The following is a 23,193-nucleotide window of genomic DNA, read 5'->3' as shown; positions in this document are numbered from 1 at the left end:
CGGACAAACTGGCCAGAAGAGGATCTGCAAGACCATACATAGGCCCCGAACCTATCCTTGGGATAACAAAAACAAACATAGATTCCTCCATCGCAGAATGGATCCAAACAAAACAAAGAGAGAAGTGGATAAACTCTAGCGGTGCTAGACATAGTAAACTTATGCTGAAACAACCCTCACCAAAATTGGCAAAAACACTGCTGCAATTGGAGAGGGCAAAACTCAGAGGAGTGGTGGGACTACTAACCGGTCACTGGTATCTGAGAAAACATCTACACAACATGGGTATATACAGCGATGACCCCATTTGCAGATTATGTAATGAGGAGGAGGAAACAGCCACTCATATCATCTTCGAATGCGAAGCAACAGCTCAATGGAGGTTTAACCTAACGTACGAAAAAGACTCAGGGAACCAAATTGCAGCAATAACAGTCAATGACCTGATACTTCTGAGAAGAAGGATTGAGTCTATTGACTAAACTAGGGAACTGGGAAGGTACAATAAGCCAGAAGGCTGCAGTGCCTGGGGAACACAAGCCCCGCTTCCCGGCATCCCTTCCACCATACCATACCATACCATACCATACCATATATGCAATTGAAATTGGCCTTGGAATTTATTGCTGGTGATCTAAATTAGTTGCACAAATTGTTTCGTTCTTTCTAGGATTCACAAGATAAAGCATGTTCATGATGATTAAAATAATATAGCCATCACATTGTTGTGATATTTGCGCCTATAGCAAATAAGTCCACAATGACGATTCGGTCAAATTCTATTGGAAAAATGGTTAGGGGTTTTAGTAATTCTTACTTTTGCTAAAACTAGAAAACTTTTGCTAAGACAAAACATATCCATGTTAATACTAGTTATGCTGATAATCTTGATTCCTAGCGCATACAAGTAAAAACAAAAAAGCTAAAAAACAATCTCATTTAAAATTAGAGAATAAACGCTGAAAATCATGTCCATGTTATCTCCCAACACAAATAATAAAAACTAGCATACAACAAATAGTCATATAAACCAACCTTCCATATCCCATTGCTTTGTTATTTTTCAATGCCAAAAATTCAAAGAAGAAAATGTAAGCTACAAATTTTTAAAATGTTTTTAATCGTAATTTGAAGAGCATTTTCCCTCAAATGGTTTACATCCCTCTCCTGTCTGTTCCTGGAAATCGTATAATTAAACCCTGTTGATTGTAATACTGGCGCATTGTTGAGTCAATGTCACATCTCAATAGATTGACGCCAATGGCCTCCTTTCCCCTTCCTGCTTACGACTGACTGTTTATTTATTTTTGTTGGATTTATTCAGTCTTCGGGCCATTGAATTACAGTGTAATGAAAATCCTGTTATCGTGCGTTTTGCACCATAAAGATCAATACGGTAATAGTGGTCTTTAACCTTGGTTTTATTTAACATAATAGAAATACGAGTTTTATTACACTTCCATATGCTTTTTACCATTTCTGACTTTGTATGATATAAAACGCAGCGAAAAGAAAAATTGAATTTAGCATATTTCAGCACATAAGGCTTGACACATTAAGAACTGAAGTATTACAAAATTAATATTTGAAAAGGATGGTTCCAGTCACAAACTGGATTTGCAGATATACTGATTACGGGCTGTGATCGCTCATCGTCAGCCTATGCCAAGCAGAATATAGCCAGTAACAAAGGAGATTACATGGATAGTAGGATAAGCGATTACAGCTCGAAATCCGGATCACTGCAAAACCAGTTTGTGAGCTCTATTTTATTATTGGTAATTAAACTTAATTGTTTGATTATTTTTACCATTTCCGTTATCAACAAAAGGTGTGTTCCATTGAACTTGAATATATCGAATTTTTTTAAATATTGTTAGGAATAAAATATTAGGAAGTATACCAATAATAATGTAATATATAATATTGTCCTAAAATTTTTTATAAATCCTCAGTACAGCATTTGTGACCGTTAATCGATGAGTATTCAGAAATCGTGAGATGCGGTCTGGTGTGATGTAGGTTTCAGAAAAACATTTTTTTTTATCGTGCCAGCGTTTCGATCTTTATTGAGAGCATCTTCAGGGCCTGGGATTTACAAACATTGTTTAAATTTAACAAATACATGTAGGATGTAGAAAAAAGTGAATTTATACAATGCAAAATATATTTTTTATATTCAATCAAAGTATTTCTACTCACTCAAAGTGTTTGTTTTCTGTGTAATTGTGCCATTCTTGCGTGTCGTGTTAGTGCAGCAATATCTCACTGGCACTCTCATGTATTTGTTAAATTTAAACAATGTTTGTAAATCCCAGGCCCTGAAGATGATCTCAATAAAAATGTGAAACAATTAATTAAGGTTTTTTTAGTTGAGATAAAAAAGTCAATGGCACGAGGGGGATTCGAACCCACGATCTTCGGCTAGATACGCCGCTGCTCTACTACTTGAGCCATCGTGACCTCGATCCTTATTAAATTTGAATTTAAATTTAATAAGGATCGAGGCCACGATAGCTCAAGTGTTAGAGCAGGGGCGTATCTATCCGAAGATCTGGGTTCTAATCCCGCTCGTGACACTGACTTTTTTATCTCAACTAAAAAAAAACCTTAATTAATTGTAAGATATTAATTGGTCAAGCGGACCACGAAACTAGTGGATTTAAAAAGATGGAAACGTTGGCACGATAAAGAAAATGTTTTTCTGAAACCTACATCCCACCAGACCGCATCTCACGATTTCTGATTAAGTGAGTGACAGGTTTGATTCAGTGTAAAATGAAAAGAAAAGTTAAATAAATTTTTATTAGTAAAAATAAATTTTTCTTCTTCATTCCTTCTACTTTCTATGTCTTGCTTGGGACCCAGTTATTCTGTAAAAAAAAAGTTCACCATTTATCTGTTATAAATCATTTAACCTGTGAAATTTCTTGTAAAAAATTAGTTATAATTGGTTAAATGCATAAAACAATTATAATACTAGGTTAGGAAGCGACTGGTATTATGTTCATACGGCCGGTAAGTAAGGAATCAAATAAAAGTACTTAATTCATCTGATTCCTTTCTTACCTATAAACCGCAGTCATTCCAGCAATCCATGCCTTTTCCAGGCAATTCAATTTGCAGCTAGGTGCTGTTGGAGGCAGGCAGGTTGCATAGGCACTAGTGAACATCAGAAATGTTTGCACCAATAAAATTTTCTCTTCCGGTTTTTTTTTATTTTAAACTGTACTTCTATCTAAAATCTCTATCTTAAACTGTTCTTCCTCCTACTATTACATTTTCTTCTTTTTGAACTCTTCCTTTTCCATTCGTTTTCTTTCTTCATCCCGATTTTTCTTTAACTCTTCGTAGAATCATTTTCTGATTTTTTTGTAAAAACACCCCTCCTACTCTGAAGCAAACAGCATGCCCAACATTTTTGCGAAATTAGGGACATGTCAACCCTCTTAGAATCTTATTATATGAGATTAAAGCTTCAACCTCCTACGATTGGCACACTGTTTTGTACTAGACGCTCTTCCATTTGGAAAAACACAATTAATGCTATTTTTACAAACCTTATGCGTTCGTATACACCACCCAACTCAAAATATGGTCTCTGTTAAGTATAGTCTTGAATTTGCTCTGGTCTTTTCTGACACAAATGCACATATTTTGGTCCTTATTGGAAACTAGTTATTGCAAATGTTATGACCGCGATATCATTCTTGTCGCTTTTATTCGCAACTGTCTTTTTGTGTCTCGATTTATTTTTTATGTATTGTGTTATTACTTCGAGATTTTCTCTTGTGGTCTGTGAGTGAACCTATTTTTTAATAGTTACCGATCATTTTGGTCTACCTATCCTCACTTTTTTATTTCACTGTTTAGGTGATTTTTGTGAAGAGTTTTATTATGGTTGATTAGCTTGGGATTGAGGTTTCGCCCATTGGTTTTATAAATACTTTTTAAAAATTCAGAGCGTAAGCAAGTCCTTGCTGGGCAGATGTATTTTCAGAAGCCTTACATCATAAATTAAAAACTTATATGATGATGCAATGATCAGGCCAATTTGAAAAAAGTAAACTCAGCTCTTTCATCACGTTTTCTGGTAATATATCTCCTTCATCAGGGCATGAAACTATTATTAATCATTTTAAAGGTTATATCTATTCTACTTTCAATATCGAAACTTTTAAATATATGTAATAGATGTATTACTAGAAAGCTAGACGAAGTAACTGGGTGTTTTATTTTTCAAATTGGCCTCTCCCAGATTTTTAATACATATTTTTGTAAGAAAGGGTGGAAAGGTCACTGATGAGGGAGTTGGTATGAAGGGATCATGTTAAAGTGGAATTTCAGGTATCGGGATTTTGAGAGGACATAACCTAAGGAATTCAGAGGATTGGGTGGAGTTTGGCTAATAAATAATGGATTATCAATGATCATAAGGCTTTTTGGCTTGAGGGATTAAGGTTTGATTTGTTTTATCCCGTATAAGTACAACTACCGTTTTGTTGTGAATAGGAATCTTGAACGTACTTCTATCAGATTTTTAGTTGTCTTGGATATGTAGTTCTGTTTGGAATTAAAAGTTTTTTAAAATATAAAATTATAAACACCCAAGTACGGACATAAAAAATGCACATACACAATTATAAGTTGGCGTTCGTCTAGGGTACGGAAAAGTATTCATAACGTTACTGGTAATTGCTTCAAAGGAGTCCAGGCCGTCCTGCGAATAGCCGAATGGAATAAAACGATGTAAAGTAAAATGAAAGCAAAAGCACTCATATATCATTCACCCTTCGAAGCATAACCCCTCAGAATATTCCTTAATAATCCAACCCCTCAAAAAAGAGAGTCCGCTACCTTGGGTTCCTTCCAAACCGAAGCCAAACCTGGACCAACACACACGACTACAACGACAAGAATTAAACGTTTCGGACAACTGTCATGTAAATCTAACGTTTCAACGTAAACAAACTGACCGAACTATGGGGCCGAACCTTCCAACATCCAAAGAATACAGTTCTTCCAATCCAAAGTCCTCAGAACCATAGTCAATGCTCCTTACTACATCTCCAACAACACACTTCACAACGACCTCAAAATTCCTTTCTTGCAGAAAATAATTCCCAAAACATTTTCCACTCTCCACACTAAACTCCTCTCAACCCAACCGAGTTGCCCAATACTTATCCAATAGAATCCACCCTTATAATCCTACTAGACGATTGAAGAGAAGATGGTCTAGTGACCTACTGAACGACGATTAGCCTTCGCGTATAGTCGGGCGAACAACAAGGTTGTTAACTCCCCTCACGATACATGATCGATCCATGTCATTTGTAAATTCAACTCATTACATGTTGTAAATAAGGTTATAGATTGTAATAAATATATTAAATAAAAATAATACTGGTACTTGGCTTTTAGATACTTGTACCCTCTTATGTTTCGAAATAAAACAAACCCTTGCGATTTTTTTTATATTGGGGTATTTTTGTTTCGATAATTTTATTTGAGTACCTCTAGGGCATCGATCTTATATTTTAATTTAACACATCATCAGATACATGGGTCGGTTTTCAAGTTACAACTTTTTATGCTCCAAGGAAAACCAAATTTATTATACAAAGATAAATTGTTAACATTAATATGATTATTAAATTTAATTCATTGTCTTAATTGTTATTTGTTTTGCATCATTTTACTGTCACTTAATACAGAATTTTTTTTCAGGTATGTGTTATCTGTACAATTACATTCGTACTGTGAGTAAACATTTTTGTTTTTATGATCTTAATTTGCATGAGCTTTAATCTTTATCAAAATCCTTTGATGTTTTTTCATTTTCGAAATTAACGAATATCCTAATCTTATCAAGGTTCTGTCAGCAAAATATTTGTGGGATGTCTGTAATTAAGAAAATCGCACTCTTATTCAGTCGCCGTTTGTTATCGATGTTGGAACGTTTCTCCTGCATTTATTCCCGAATTGCTTTCCGGTTATCGGTAAAACGATTTATCTCGGATCAAAAGCTGAACCTTTGCAGAACTGTGAGATTGTAGAAGCCAATGGTTCTGGAATAAATTGGATCCTTGCATTTATACAACATCTGGGTACTCCTCAGATTCCAGAGCGGTGAGAACATTCGTAGTTTCAAACGGCTCGGACCGGTTTACAAATTCATTTCGGTAATCGTTTTATTTGATTACTAGGCCCGACTTAAGCCGAATCATACATCTTATCTCTTGAATCGAATACATTGGAAATTCGCGGGGGGAAAAATTACTCGGGCCCTTTGCCGAGACCGCTGGGTGAGCACGTGCCACGATTTATTTCCCCTATTCCTAGTTCACCCTAGTGCTGTCGTAGCCTAATATAGATTTATTACTTCTATCTCAGCACTATGTTAAACTGTATTTCGGTCCTGGTTTCTCTATACTTGCTCGTCGCGTTGGTAAGGGAAATGACTGACACAAAACATAACTTAGGTGAAACAGATAATATTCGAAACGCCGATAGACAAAAACAGACCAGAAGAAAAAGAGACGATTTGTGATAGTTTTATTTGTGAGATATATTTCGTTTAGGTCTGCGGGGTATTGAACGAGCAATTTGGTTGTTTAAGTTCATCTTAGTCCGCCTATTGTCGCTGTTTAGTACTAAAACTATAACGAAAATAGGACACTAGTAGATTTGTAATTTATTTTGATGGCTACAGGGCGATGTACTCGGTTGTTTTTCGATCATCCTGGTCCGCCCATTCTCGCTGTTTCCCACTAAACAGCTAATACTAGGAAGACAGGACAGTAGAAGATGATTTGTGATTTATTTTGATGTTCACAGGGCGATGGACTGAAGGTTTAGATTTGTTAAGATGACGATCATCCTGTTCAGCGTTGGCTCGATTTTTTTTAGTAAACAGTTAATATTAGACAAACACTGTAGGAGGGCTTTTATGTTTTACTTTTGATGTCTACAAGGTGATTGACTTTGGCAGTTTGGTTGTTTTCGCCCATCCTGTTCGGCCTGTGCTCATTGTTTTGCGTCATTGATAAAGGACGACAAACCGCACCGAACAACCACCTAAGATGGCTAAATGCCGGCAGACAAAACCGACTAAAATTGGCACAACAGGATGACAAGACACGTGATTTTTTTTAGGTGTCCTGGGATGAATTTTCATTAGTTTTGCTTGTCTGACGTGTGGGGGCAGGAGTATTTGGACCCGGAACCAAATATTCAGAACCCATGGGAAAACACACCAGTATTTTCCAAGCTGAGATTCTCGCAATTGAAAGATGTATCCAATTCAATCTAAGTAAAGGATACAAAAACAAGAATATAGCTATCATGTCAGATAGCCAAGCAGCCATCAAAGCACTAAGCTCAAATACCATTAGTTCAAGGATGGTGCTGAACTGCAAAACCAAACTAAACATATTAGGTATGCAGAATAAAGTCAGCCTCTGCTGGGTCCCAGGACACATGGGAGTAGAAGGCAATGAGAAAGCGGACACCCTTGCAAGGAAAGGGGCTGCCACACCGCTGATAGGACCCGAACCCTTCTGTGGCATAGGAATCCACACTATTAACGAATATCTCAGACAGAAGGACCAAAAGAAAATGAAGGATCAATGGAATTCACTCATTGAACATAGACAATCCAAGAATCTTCTAACCAATTTTGGCAAGAAAGAAATCACAGAATGTGTCAAAGGAAGCAGGAACAGACTGCGCATCCTAACAGGACACTGTAGATTAAATGGACACCTAAAGAAAATTGGAACAATCCAAGATGGCACATGTAGATTCTGCAAGGAGGCAGGAGAGACACCAACACATTTACTAGCAAACTGCGGAGCTACATTAACCCGCAGGAGGAAATGTTTTGGGATGTATAATGTGACCATGGAAGAGCTTCAACCATTATAACCTGGCCTATTAATCAAGTTTCTTGATGAAATAGGACTCACCGATGTACTTTAGGCAGAGAACGGGGGATACAATAGCTCTCAAAGGCGCAGTATACCATACCCTGAAAAAAATTACGTCTACATCTACATCTTGTCTGACGTGTAGATAAGCTCTGGCGAAAAACTGACATGCCGGCAGACAAAACAAGCTAAAAATCAGTAAATGAGAACGATAGGGGGCAATTTGCACATGTTGTTTGGTCCTTACCAATCGTAATGCGCCTGTTCTCGCCGATTTTGCTTGCGCCCAGCACAAAACAGAACAGACCAGCCAGCGAATAGCATTTCTCTATCTTAATGGGTTGCTCCTCAGGGATCGAGGAGGAATCTCACAATTATTTAAAGGAACAAGATATTCTAAGTTATTATAAGTTGAATTTAATAGACGGGAATTTCCTGGGCTGCAAAATAATCTTCAGAGTGCGACGGTTTTGAAATATTTCAGTCAGTTTATAAGCCATTTTAGTTTAAACCTGTAACGAGTCAGGTTCAACATTTTTCCTTGGCTAATTCACTAGGTTGTTTGCCTGTTTAAGATAACAAATCACGAGGTGGTTAATTTTTTCTTGGCACTGCGGATCTCCTATTTTTGCCTCCAGGTTATTCGCCCCTTTCATAAAATATACATCACAAGAGGAGACTGGATTAAGAAGTTTTCTTATAGTTTAATATTTTCCTTAATAAGAAAAACAATAGGACTTTTTACATTTCTGTTTTTCAATTTAAGCCATTTTGCCCTGGATTGATTCTTAAAAATAGCCATACGGCAACTTTGCACGTGAATTGCGGTTTTGTACGTTCCGATCGGAATGTTAAGCGGCCACAAATAGACATGCACACTTTACCCCCTTGTGTCAAGGTGATCCGCCGACAATCGATACCCGTAGCCTGTTCATAACCCTGGTATAATCCGGGAGAATTTCCTAGTGTCACGCCTTGTTTAAAGTAGGGCCGAGATGAATTACTCGAGGCGCTGGAGAACAGAAGCCTCTGGCCTCCTGCATATTTATGCGGCCTGGATGATCCGGCCTCTAAACGTCGCATGACTGATCTCATCTTGGGTTTGTTGAACCTCCTTATATGGGCCAGTTCATATTCAATTTCAGCATGGCTCGGTTTCTTCTGAATCAGATGTTGCATATCCGGCCAGTCCAGCGTCTTCAGTAAACTTCATTAAATCAATTAAGAGTGAATCATAATGAAAAAAATTTTGTCAACCGCCTTCGTATTATGTATTCTGAATAATTTTCCTCCAAATGATTCTTTTTTATTAACACTTTTTCCTGTGGTATTACGGTTGCGTTTTATACAATTTATTAAGTCTAAGGGTCAATTCTTACGATAATGGCCTTAATAATGTCATTTGACCAGAAGAAATAGGTATAATTTGCCCTAAGCAGATTTCCTTTATACTGGAAGTTTCCTGAATCTATTTCTTTCAAAATCTTGGATAAATCTGACAACTCATATTTCGTTTATCCTAGAGATTTTACGACTTTGTTTCTACATCAATCTTGGATTTGTATAATCCATCACTATTTTATAATGAAAAACAAATTAAATTGGATTTTGTGTATGCAGGTAGCTAGTTGTTGGAAGTTGCGTGAATATATTTCTTCTTCATATCATTGCATTTTCCGTTATTTCGTGCTATCTCAAAATCTTGGATAAATCTAACTTAAACTATATTCCTTCATCCTAGAGATTTTATGAATTTAATTCATTTTATGAATTTAATTCTACTCCTGTCTTTTGAATTTTGTATTCCATCACTATTTCATTTGAAAAAAAAATGGAAATTTTCAAGTTTTCCCCTCTCCATACCCAATCCGTGCTATCACAAAATTTTGGATAAATCTGACTTAAAAAATATTTACTTTATCCTAGAGTTTTTCAGTTGAGATAAAAACGTCAATGGCACGAGCGGGATTCGAACCCACGATCTTCGGCTTGATACGCCGCTGCTCTACCACTTTGAGCTATCCATTTCATTTGTCGCCGAGAATCAAATTGATTACACGACATTTGAAAAATGGCAAAAGGGAGGGAAAATTCAAAAGGTGTGGTTGAGATGTGAGGTTGGTGTCCGAGGGGATCGAGGTCACGATAGCTCAAGTGATAGAGCAGCGGCGTATCAAGCCGAAGATCGTGGGTTCGAATCCCCCTCGTGCCATTGAATTTTTTATCTCAACTGAAAACCTTATTGACTTTTTATCTCAACTGAAAACCTTAATTAATTGTAAGATATTAATTGGTCAAGCGGACCACGAAACTAGTGAATTTATCCTAGAGGTTGCGTAGGACTACAGGTATATTTCAGTCTTTTGAATTTGTATAATCAGTCACTATTTTATTATAAAAATTTTTTTCTGTAGTTATAACTGTTGAAAGTTTTTCCTGAATTCCTGGCTAGGGATGATTTTACTTAAGCTTTCTTGTGTCGAAACTAGACGAAAAATGTTAAACAAGTGTTCGAGTATATTTGCCAATGGGTTCTAGACGGCGAGAAATTTTTTAAAAACTAATTTAAGTATTTTAAAAAAATAATTATCTACATATTTCTAAATATATTTTTCTGCTTTTTGTGCCTATATTTCAAGGTAGTATATATAACACTCGATTTTTTTTTATCTAGGATATAAATAATATGCAAGTTTGTATTAAATGAGATTGAAATTATAGGTTCAGTTGGTCGTATATAGTCGTTGATCTTTTTATCACATTGTATAAAATAATGATAAAATACTTTTATCCCGTTATTTTTAATTGTTTCACCCTCCTGTAATTCAATTTGCCTCATTTAGTTTAATTTAGTTAATTGAAACATTTTGGACACTTCTTTTTCCAATAACATCTAAATGTTTCAGAAGGACATCTTGATATAATAAGGTATGTGTAATTAACATATGCGTTAAATGTTCAATACCTTATTATACCTTGTTATCCTATGTTGAGTGTATGAAATTACTACACAATTTTTTTATGTTAATCATCTTTTATCTCTTACAAGTACTTATCTACTACATCATTTTGATGAATCACTAAACGTATTGAAAATAATAATAAAAACGAAATTTAGATTTTTCTTTTCATTTCTGTGCTATAACATCGTTATTTTTTGATAAATTTAAAATTTAATAACGCCAGCGTCTTCGGAGAAATAAATCCTTTACAACAGCGTGTATAAAAAATATACGAGCTCATTTAAAATTTCAAAGTTGTATTCCTCTGAAGTATCCTGACAACAGATAATAAAAATACTAAAAATTTTAAATCTAGTCTAAAGTATCTAAAGTTAAGTACATACTTTTTGGTTTTTCGATAACGTTATCTGTTCAAGAGAAATTCAGCCATCTAAAAAATATCTACTTATTCAATATTTGTAGTTATAAATAATAAATAAATGTAACAAAAAAAACTTTCTAGTCGTTATTGCATTTAAAATGGCCAATTATGATCATTTAGGCCAATATATTTGTCATGGATCAGGGTTATTTATTTCAGTTAATTGGTAATTATACTGTATATATATATCCGATTTTTCTTTGGGGATTTAATATTTTCAATATTTTATAAAATTGAATTAAAGAACTTATGATTTATTTTTGGTCTTAAAGGTTATTTTCAGGGTTAGTTGCAATAGACATAATAGTTATCTCATTGTTTTTAATAGTTTAGCAGTATATGAAAATAAATAAATAAATCGGTAAAAAAATAAATAGGTAAAATATTTATAACTAATGGAAATCTTTTACCACGGAAGTTAGTAGAAAGTTTACTTAGTAGAAAGTTACTCATATAGCAAGTTTCTTGAATTTACCTTTGTTATTTTTACCATCCGTGATGACACGTAATTTCATTTTATCTGCTATTACATTTAAAGAATTTATTTGTTCTATTTTATGGCTTGAAATAGTATTTTAACAATAGTATTTCTTTAAATAATTTTAATTTAATAAGTAATTACTTCTTAATTATTAGGCCGCCATAAGAGCTCATTTTGTTTGATGTTCTTATGATTTATTTTCTCTTAATGTTAAATTTTCCAGAATTACATTATCTACTTTGCGTTATCATTTTACACCTTCATTTATTTAAAGAAACTTGTAATGGATTAAGTTAATATTGAATGAATTTGATAGAAGCTCATTTTATTTAATAACGATACGATATCTTGCGAATGATTATTGTTTTGTTATGTATATATTGAGCTTTTAATATGTTTACTCTATTCGATTATCATTTAAATGAATAATACACTAAATTAAAAAAATGATTATAGCTTTTCGAGACATTAAAACTTGCCAATTATGCAATAAAGTTTGTACATTTTATCGAACTATAAAGTTCTGTTATAATTTTCTTTCTGACTTTTTATTTAGTTGAATGCAATGTTATTTCCCTTATCATGTTTGAAGGGCGATTAGAGAACAAGGTCATTTATGATAAAACTTCCATCTCTCCACTTTCACTCCATTATGTATATGTACATACAGCTTTTGATATATACATTGATGCATACAATCCATCTAATAAAACAATATTGTCTTACATTATTGTCATTGTTTTTCATTAAGCATGACATACAAATGGGCTCTTTTTTAAGAAAACAAATTTGTACCAATTATTTAAATAAAAATGACAGATAGCACAAAATCACAATACATTTTATTTGTATGTACACAATTGAGTAAGAAAGGATCGGGCGGACGCAACCGGACGGGCACCCTGGATAAGTAGGGAGGACTCCTGTAAGAAGAAAAAAAATTCAGGGACTAGTACTTAAAAACGCATTGTATTCCTTGGTGTCTTACCGTGAGAACCGGAGTCCTTCCAGTAATCTATTCTAATCCTACGCTAAGTCCGGGCGCCGGAAAAGGAGGGCGCTAATTGCCCTCCCTATGAGCTCATTCAGGACACAATTCAGTAAGGATCAGGCCTAGACAATCTGAAAAAGTATAAATTATTTAAACATATTCCTTAGTTAAATTTAAAAGCGTAACTACTCACCGGCCTTCTTTACCTTCCAACAGCCCGACGGGCACCAAGAAGGAAGGACTCCTAGTAAACAATTAAACGAAAAAAATATTATGGAACAAGTACTTAGAAATTCATTCGAATCCTTGCTTTATTACCATGTGAACAGGAGTACTTCCAGTAATCCATTCATTTTCATGGTGCAAAGTCCCGTCCGATTGAAATACACTAACTTGACTGTGGTAGTCTATAAATGTTAATGAGGTTATTAAAAATTTCTAGTTTTAATATCTCCTTGGTTTCAAGCGTTTTGTTTCTTAATCGTTTGTTTTCGATTATTTGCTGTTTTTAAACAACTGCCTACAAAATATACAAACTATATCTGTATTCTTTTTGGTATTAAATACGTTTAAAAAATACTGTTTTTTCTTTGGTAAAATATTAATTTCACATTTGTAAAGAAATTTAATATTTTGATCATATATACTAAAAATTTATTTTTATTTATAACATATGGTTTCAGGAAAAATAAATAGTCAGCTGTATTAGTTTTATATTCCTTTTTAGATTTTTGGCATAAACAAACTCTCATTGTTAAAAATATGTATGCAGTGTTTTATTTCTAACGTTACTTGTTCACTTCAAAACATAAGAGTTTTATGGTGTTTTCCTGGAATATTTTGTTGTTATGTTTATCTATTTTTTATTCGAAATTGCAATGCAAATTTTAAAGAAGTTTATTATTTATTTTTCCATGTTGAAAAGCAAAATTCGCAATTTCCACAAAATCAGGAATGTAAATAGTTTATTATCCGTTAAGCTGTTTTAACTTGAAACACTAAATGAATGCTGCTGCGGTTTCTTTGGGTAGTGTTTTATTCTGTATCATCGTTGACATTGGCCTACCATCTCAAAGTCAGCTCTTTCAAAGAGCGTGGAATCCTTTCTTAACCGAAATAGAGGCTGGACCCGGACCAACATTCCTCGTTCTTCTTTATGCCAGACACCTTCCTCACCATCCCTCTCAATCTCCTTCGTCTCGTATTTCTAAAACAACCGTCTCTTAAATACTTCGGCTCTTCCAGCCAACCCGACGTATTTTTGGCCCCGTTCATTAGCGCGTACGTGTTCCGCAGCGGTGGACCTCGTCGTCAATTATGCCGATCATGCTCTGAGTGCAGTGCACCTGAACCTTCTCCGCTCATGATCTTTTCACGTTGATGACTTTGGATTGTATAGTTAAACACAAGGTTTTGACGCCAATAATAAGTTAGAATATCTCGGCAACCTCTTCATAGTAGGCCAAAGACGGCTATTTTCGTACCTGGTTCCTTTAAGTTAAGTATCTATTTTAGCCATCAATGATTATTGGCATTCACACCTTGAATTGAAATCATCCTGAAAATATAACTTTTACTTATTTTTAATTCTAGTAGTAGACTAAATATCGTATTGGCTAGTTATAGTATGATCGCAAAAATATACCTAAATATGTTGTTATGCTATATGTTATGCATAATTATGTGTGTGTGTTATTTGGCTGAATGTGAAGGAAGGTTGCATGTTTCTGTGGGTTTCATTGTACGTAATTGCGCGGTTAAAACATTGTTGTCGAATTAATGGAGTACTCACACGCCTATGTACAAACAAAACAGACACTTTTATTGATTATTGAGGCCTGTCCTACTACTAATTTTACTAATTGGTCTTTAAAGATTGATTTTTAATCTCGGTAAATCAGAACCGCTTTTAAGTTGTACTATTAACAATCTAGTGTAGGCATGAATCTCAAAAGCACCAGTTTTCCGCTTGTAGTCTATTTTTCTTTCACTATACTCCTTATACTCGGCTGCTCAGTAATTCTAGGTAAGACCCCCATATACACGTTGGAAGAAACGTTTTTCTTGATGTCGGAAGTTAATAAAACAAATAAGTCAATGATATAAAAAGCTTATACTTTAATGGACTAAATAATTTGAAGGATTTTAATTATCTCCGATGTCTAAGTTAATAATAAGTCCTCGGTTCTGCGGGATTGTATTCCTTGACAAAGGACTAACACTGAAACTAACGACATAACTTTTAAGTTAAGACGTGTTGGACAGTGAAACTACGGTGCAGCAGTAAAGTACGTGCAGATTTTGCCAATCAGAAGAACAAACAGCGGAACATGCCCTCAGTTTATGTCAATCCTATCCTTACTCATGGGAGAGGAAAAGCTAAGGACTGATACATCTTAACAAAGCTTCGAGCTGAACGAAGTACGTAAGGTTGTAAAAAGGCCGAATGCTTTTTCCCTAAGCCCTCCTAACTAAGGGACAAGACTTAAAGTAAATGAGGGTCCACGAATGAAAATTTAAAAAAATGTGTTGTCATGAGGTGAGACGAAAAAACACACTGAGTGGGGCAGAAGAACACTGAGATGGGAAGAGGTCTGTTTTTTGAGGGTTAACAAACAAAATAAGACAAAATTAATAATTTTGTTGTAAATAAACAATTATAGAAAAGTTCAATTGCAAAGTCGTATGAAAGTTAATGAATTAAAAGACTGAACAATAGTTTTAACCGACATATACCTGTATTTAAAGAAAAATATACGCAGCGGATAAAATGGGATATCAATTAAATCATCCTATAAAAATACGATGATACCTAAAATATTGCATAATAATACTACATTGGTGTATATTCATTCGTTCTAAAATAGTCGACATTCATGTAGAGATATTATTTTGGTCACTTCAAAAAATAGAACAGAATAATCCTTTCTCCAGACATTTAGGACGTGGAGGATTAATCAGCCATGTACAAAATTAACTAACACCGTGGTAAATCAGTTTCAAGTGCTAGATAAACAATAGTAGTTTTAGTATTATTATTGTAAGGAATCAAATGGAACTCGGCTCGACCACCTGACAAATGCGATAAAAACACGATTAAAAGAAAATGATAACGTCGGCGGATCGGATGGAGAGAACCTCGCGCGTATCACTAGCACTGTCGATAGGTGGTCCTCGGAGGACCTGACTCGTAGGAGAGGGGACATGCGAGGTTATTTACTTTTGGGCCAAAGCCCCCGTATGTGTCCGGCATGTAGAGAAAGTTGCTCGACGCGTCAGGTTGAACGGTGCAATTCCTTAACTCCATATAGACAGCGTGTTGGAATGTCACCCGATATGAGAATTGTGCTTGAGCACGGCAGCGAGTATGAGAGTCCTCTGTTTCTATTTTTTGAGGAAACAGTGCTGTTTTACGGAATATAAAGCTTATAGATATAAAGAAATAATGTATTTAAGAGTGGTGGATTTGGATTCAGTCTGATTGCATTGGGGGCCGAAATTAAACTGCCGTTGATAGCCCCTGGAGTCCAACCCGGGGTGGCTGTGTGGATAAAACCGATAAAACCGAAGTCCGACCAATCCCTCGAACTGGCTGGTGGTTGATTCTCTAGCCCTGTCGGTAATGCAAATTACCCAAAAGCTGGAGAACTGCCGGTGAGCTATGAAAAGTGTTAGGTCCAATGGGTGAATGCATGTGTAAATTTTAGCTTATACTTGAATTCCTTTCTATGGCCCGGCTGAATTTCTCTTGAACCAATAACGCTTTCAAAAATTGGTTAATATTTTTAGTCTAGTTTCAAATTTTTACCTTTTTTTTTCGAGAACAGCTATACAGGGTACCTCAGGCCCTATAAAGGATTTTTTACGCTGAAAACAATCGTACAATCTGATTTTAAATTGGTCAAAAAATGACAAAATTATGGCAAACAGAAATAAATTGGTCAAAAAATGACAAAGATACTGCAAAAAGAAACAGGCAACGTAATTTCGACGAGGAGGTGAATATTTTACAGTATGTTCGCGAAAATCCGAAGTTATGATAAAACGTTTGAAGAAAATAAAAAACAGTCATTTGGTTTGCTATTTATTTTACATTTAATTTTACGTTTCAAGTTCGGACTGCCTTCTTTGCGTAAAAGTGCAAAGATTTGCTCTTTTTAACCACTCCTCACCTGTGCTCAGAGCGATTGAATCAGGGGAGATGGATTGACAAGTATTTTCTATCCTTTGCCCTAGTTCCTCAACTGAGGTTGTTGGGCTATAATTGGCGTAGACACTGTTTTTTAAATGGCCCAGTCTCACCTGCAAAGAATTGTTTGCGGGGCATCCACGAAGCTGGAGAATCAATCTTTGTCGTTGTTGCAGAGGAAAATCAATAGTGTTGGTAAAACCTCGCTCAAAAATTGGAGTAACAGCACAATTTAAATCATTTTCATAGAAATAAGGCCCAATTAATTTACTTCCGAGAAGTCCACAACAAACGTTGATACTGTTAACTACCTGATGATGAAAAGAACGTTCGAAAATTCCAACGGTTTAGGATGCCATTAGAGGACCTTGGATTCATCAGTCCATAGGATATACGGAAGAATGGTTTCTTCAGCATCCCAGTTCGACATTTGTGCAAGGACTATTAGACGCCTGTATAATCAGAGTGGCGAAGTCCCTGGAAAGATGAGAGCGATAGGGCTTAAAATTGTAAGTCCGAAGGACATATCTAATTTTATTTTTTGAAAAACTTAAAACCCTTCCAATATTTCGGAGAGAGAAAATTCGGATTTTCTCTATCATATAGGAAAATACATTATATTTATTGGTCTGATTGACCGAATTACTTCTTTCAATTATTCTGTTTATGTAAGGTCTTAGTTGAAATCAAAAAGTTAGTGCTCGGCCGAAGGTCGTGGGTTCAAATCCCGCTCGTGACACGTGACTTTTTCATTTGAACTAAGCCCTTACATAAAAAGATTAATTAATTGAATACAGTAAAATATTCACCTCCTCGTTGAAATTACACTGCCTGTTTCTTTTTGCCATAACTTTGTCATTTTTTGACCAATTTAAAATCGGATCGGATCAATGTTTTCAGAGTAAAAGATCCTTTAAAATGATATCAGGATGTGTAGGGGCTTACTCGAAATTTTTCAATTGTACTTGGCCTGAGTTACCCTGGATAATTGTTCTCGAAAAAGGTAAAAATTTGAAAAATATTAAATACTCTTTTTAAATATATTGGTTCAAGAGAAATTCAGCTGGGCCATCTAAACAGGACACAATGTATAAATAAGTCAGTAGTCACTCACAAATCGGTAATCAATGGGTCAATGGAAAAGAAAATTATAATAATACGACAATTTAAACGGTTGGTGTTAACGAGGAAATTAACGTTAAATTAACTTGTAACATTGTAACCTCATGTATATTAATATATGATTGGTTAGGATAAACCACTATTTTAAATTATTTTTGCTTTATTGTCCTTATCATTATTTGTGTTCAATAGATTGTTTGTCATTGTGGGCTAGTACATTTTAATTACACACAAAACCTTTTCCTGATAGCATTGATGCTATTTGTAGGTGGAAATAATTGTCCGACATCATACTTGGTTGACAGGTTCCGTTGTTTGAATGGTGAGGACAAATGTCGGTTTTGTAAAAGCGCACAAGGCTAGTCTTCAAGTTTCAATTGTTTTCTATATCCAATTGTTTAGAAAGTCTTGATTGCTAACGACCCTTTCGTATTACAAGGTACGCCGCTTTTACCCCGTCCGATCCGCCATTGTGAGGCAAAATTATGGGAGGTAGGATGGCCAATTAATGAAAACTAGGACTTTCACTTTAAACGGGCTGAATCATAACGTTTGACCCCTTAGTTCCTATTTGACCTTGTGGGCGTTTAATTACCGATGGGGTAGAACTGGGGAAATAAGGCGTTTCGGTGGAAAACAAGCTCTCGTGCGGTTGACTTGTTCAGTCACGAAACCACTTTTTCAATTATACTGCCCAACTTGTATTATACAAGTTTTTCTTTAGTGCTTTCTATGTTTTATTTATCTTTGGACGAATTTTTTAAAGAGGTTTTCTTTTTCTAAAGCTGATCATACAAATCTATGCTGAATACTAGAAAAATAAGAAAAAAGAAGAGAAATATATATAGTAAACTTCAGTGAACAAAACGATGTGCGATAAGTTTACTCCTAATCATTTTCTTCAAATTTTTGAATGTTTTTAAACATCCAGTGTACTAAAAATTTCATTTTTATGTAGGATTGCAATCTTTGTAGAGGTCATAATGACCCATTGTCCGCTCGCTATTTCCACCCAAAAAAAAAAAAAAAAGCCGAAGTGTCGAAAAAGCCCGTAGGTCATACTGACCTCTACGAAGATTGCAACCCTACATAGATTATCTGCAGGTCGATCCATTAATATTATATCATTTTTCATCAAAACTCATAAGAAGATCAAGTCTACTAGATTTTCCACTCAGTGATTCACGTCACAAGTCTCCAGGCACCTTGAACAGACCCATCTTCTCAACCCCCTGCCATCTGGCTTCCGCCAAGGTTATTCCACCCAATCAGCACTAATAAAAATTACCAGTGACCTCCTCTTAGCAATGGACCAACGGAAAGTTACTATACTTGTCCTTCTTGATTTTTCTAAAGCCTTCGATTCTGTCCCTCACTCTTCTCTCCTCTCTAAACTCGAATCTTTTTCCTTCTTCGCCAGCACCGTCAGTTGGTTCCACTCCTACTTACCAATCGCCACCAAGCTGTCTCCCTTCCCAATGGCCTTACCTCCTCCTTCCTCCCTCTAAAATCTGGGGTGCCCCAAGGCTCTAGCATCTCTCCTATCCTTTTTTCCATTTATATCAATGATCTGCCCGACTCCATTCAGGCCTGTAATTATCACCTATATGCCGATAGGCCAAATATACATATCCTTCCACCCTTCCGATCTTCACTCGGCCATTCTCAAGATCCAAAAAGACTTACACTCCATGAACGAATGGGCCCATAAAAATTCCCTAGTCCTCAATCCGTCCAAATCCATCGCCATAATTATCGGGTCCAGGCAACTCCTCAATTCCCTCCCCAGCATCCCACCTCTCATGCAAAATAACCATCCCATCCCCTTCTGCTCTTCGGTTAAAAACTGTAGGAGTAGTCTTTGACCAAAACCTTTCCTGGCATTGTCACATTTCCCAAATTTCCCGCCATTCCATTGCCTCCCTCAGCCTGTTTCGTCGGTCCTGGATGCTCTTACCTTTCTCCACCCGCAAACTCCTTTATCTTCTCTTATACTTCCCTTCTTCGATTATAGCTGTTTGGCATACGGTGGTCTCTCGGAGGGGGAGAACGCGCGATTGAAGCGTATTATGAATTGTTGCGTAAGATTTGTGTACGGCACCCCACGGGGATCCCGGGTGTCGGGGTTGTATTCCCAACTTTCCTGGCTATTCCCCTCCTTCCGTGCACAGTATTTCGTAGGTTGCTTTCTTTTCCAGTCCATCCACACTCGTCGTCCTCCTTACATCATCCAATCCCTCCAATTCAACTCCTCACATCTCACACGTAAGACCCGCTCATCCCCAATCGACCTTATCCTTCCGCAACATACAACCCAAACCTTCGAAAGATCCTTTCTGATCCGAGGCCCTAAACTCTGTAACTCCCTTCCCCTTTCTATTCGTCCCGCAGCCTCCTTTTCCTCCTTTAAATCCCACCTGTATAATCACCTCCTCTCCCTCCAAGCAGAGACCTCACGTTAACATGTGTTATTTTTGTTTAATATTCTCGTAATTTTTTCTTCTTCTTATTGGTATACATTGTGCCAAGATTTCTATCTTTTTTTTTACTTTTAACTTCATAGAAGGAACTTCCTTTATTTATTTCATGTAAATTATTCTTAGGGGACACCAGTCCCAGGATAAAGTTATTTTTCTTCTTCTTCTTCATAAAATTTCATTTATAACTCGTTGGTTGCCTAAAAATCTTTACGTTTTAGTGCGTTCTAGTTGTGAAAATAAAGGCCACCGACCGGGAGTTGCACGCCCTCGATTGACATTATCATTCATAATAAACATATTAAACTGTGAAATCCCATTGTCCGCTATGTCCACCCAGAGTGTTACAAAACATTGGTGGAAAAAGCCCGGCCACCCAACGTGTTCCGGTTAAGAACCACCAAAAAAACGACCAGAAGTCAGTAGAAAACGAAATCCTTTAGAAATACCACAATGGATCTTTTTTATCGCGTAAGAATGGGCTGGATTTTATCACTTGATTGTTAATTTTCCTAATTGACTCTTTGTCACTGTCAACAGTACGATTCAATAACCTGCTTCATGTCTCAAAGCCTCTTTTCTGCAGTTCTTTTTAATTCCTAACTTACGTTATTCGATCTCATATATGACATATGAAATTAAAAATATTTGTTCATTTAATAAGCCTAAAAATTGAATTAAATAGAAATAAATAAGTTTGAATTTTGACCCTTTATTGTCAATTTTCCCAATTGACTTATCGTCAGTGTTAACACTTAAATAATTTGTGTGCTTGAATCGATCGATCAGTCTAGATTTTTGGTGACACTAGGTCGAAAAATATTGGATACCTGTTCTAGTGTTCTTGTCATTATACCCTAGGAACCGAAAATTTTAAAATATAGTAATTTAAATTTATAAAAAATTATGATGACAATCCAATCGGAGTCGTAGATTACGTTAAAGAGAAACCGACAAGGATAATACCATCCTTAGCTTCTTCTAGTTTTTCTGCTTTTATTGTGCACTTTTTCTAAGGGTATTATATGTATCATTAAATTTTTTAAATCTAGACTAAGAAAATAATAAGCAGGATCGTATTGAATGAGATATAATATATGAAATGTTAAAAAACTAAACGACACAAGTAAAAGAGATCAAAAACATATTTTTTTGAAGAAAAAAAATCGTATTCATTTTAAGCACTTTCTAATACCCCTTAGTTATAAACTTTCAACGCAATATAGAACAAAAATTTTAAGGCTGAATTCGTCAGGATGGTTTTCTCCAGCGATGCCTCGGTGTTTAATTTAAGAATTCATAACTCTGCATTTTATCAAAATTAAACGTTTTTACCACCATCAAAAAGTAGAATATTTCTTCTTTCAGGTGATGTAAATGGTGTTTATATCTGAAGTTTACGAGAAAAAGCCGGGATAAAAAATTCCCAAACGTTTTATTTCATTTTTCCTGTTTTACTTTATTTAAGGATGCGACGTGTATTTCATTACGTGGTTACAGAGTGTATGAGGCTCCACTGAACACGGGTATCTAGAACCTCATAAACTACACGTAATGACATAACTGTACTCCGTAAGTAAATTAGAATTGGATATAATACAAAATGTTTAGGTAGTTGATTTCATCTTTATTCTTCTCACTTCTAATGACATAAAACGTCAACTTTGTCGGCAAAGGCTGAAAGCAGCGGAATTTTGCTTTTCAACGGTTATCGTAAAGTCGGTTAAATTTGGGTTAAATCACAAGAACACCGGTTTAAAAAAAATGTCTAGGGGCTCGGGCTAATCCAACCAAAAATTCTCGTTCTCTCTCTCTCTCCTCTCTCTCTCTCTCTCTCTCTCTCTCTCTCTCTCTNTTTTTTTTGTTTTTTCAATTTCCCAGTTTTTTCACTTAAGTTACTATCGGTTAAGTTTGGATTAAATCACAAGAACACCGGTTTAAAAAAAATGTCTAGGGGCTCGGGCTAATCCAACCAAAAATTCTCATTCTCTCTCTCTCTCTCTCTCTCTCTCTCTCTCACTCACTCTCTCTCTTTTTACTACTGTTTTAAAGCGTGCTTATGGCGAATCTCATTTTTTTCCCAGTTTGTCAGTTTTTTCACTTAGTTACTGGAAGTCTCTTTTGGTTTTAGAAACATTTTACATTTCTAATCTTATTTAATATGATCTTGCATACTATTTATTTATCGTAGATAACACAATTAAATGACTGATAACAATTCACATACATGCACAGCATAGGCAGAAAAACTTACTCAAACAAAACTATGTAAATTATTTCCACCCCGAAGAAGGTATGTCTGATCATCCTGCGGGCGAAGGACCAAAACAGATCGATCCGATATTGATTGGGCTAGCGGAAGTGAGAATAGCTAAGGAAAAGGATCAGAGAGGTGCTATCAGGATGTTTATTTTTTCATTATGGAGAAAAATCAAGTGGAAACGGGGATCCAACGCGCCGGGAAGCTTTGGGAAAAAATTGTCAGATAGAAGAACTCATGGAAAAACTTGGGGGAAGTCTGTCCTCTTAAATAGGCCTAGTTTGACCAAGAGGGATAAGAATAATTTCTACCAAGAAATAATAGAATAATAATAAAAAGGCTTATTTATTTATTATGT

At 35.6% G+C, this 23,193-nt stretch overlaps 1 protein-coding gene and 2 long non-coding RNA genes across 8 annotated transcripts in view; 1 reads left to right on the top strand and 2 right to left on the bottom strand.

Annotated features, from left to right (window-relative positions):
* The window catches only part of LOC106667788, a 245,019-nt gene extending 231,672 nt beyond the window's left edge, over nucleotides 1-13,347 (bottom strand). Inside the window, exons 1-3 of the long non-coding RNA XR_002910411.1 lie at nucleotides 13,106-13,347; nucleotides 12,981-13,031; nucleotides 12,785-12,918 (exon numbers count right to left, since the gene is read on the bottom strand). This is a non-coding gene — a long non-coding RNA (uncharacterized LOC106667788). The remainder of the gene's footprint in view (nucleotides 1-12,784; nucleotides 12,919-12,980; nucleotides 13,032-13,105) is intronic.
* LOC106667768 (ensconsin-like) overlaps nucleotides 1-23,193 on the top strand; it is a 296,020-nt gene that overhangs the window by 18,959 nt on the left and 253,868 nt on the right. The window lies entirely within an intron of this gene.
* Nucleotides 13,669-16,535, bottom strand: LOC106667792. The gene is made up of 2 exons (XR_001340645.2): nucleotides 14,433-16,535; nucleotides 13,669-14,345 (listed from the first exon to the last, which is right to left on the bottom strand). It is a non-coding gene; the product is annotated as an uncharacterized LOC106667792 (long non-coding RNA).

Source organism: Cimex lectularius, unplaced genomic scaffold (assembly GCF_000648675.2).
Source record: "Cimex lectularius strain Harlan isolate CLEC.00 unplaced genomic scaffold, Clec_2.1 scaffold87, whole genome shotgun sequence".
Lineage (NCBI taxonomy): Eukaryota > Metazoa > Arthropoda > Insecta > Hemiptera > Cimicidae > Cimex > Cimex lectularius.
Note: the sequence above shows the minus strand (reverse complement) of the source record. Positions and strands in the feature narration are given on the sequence as shown.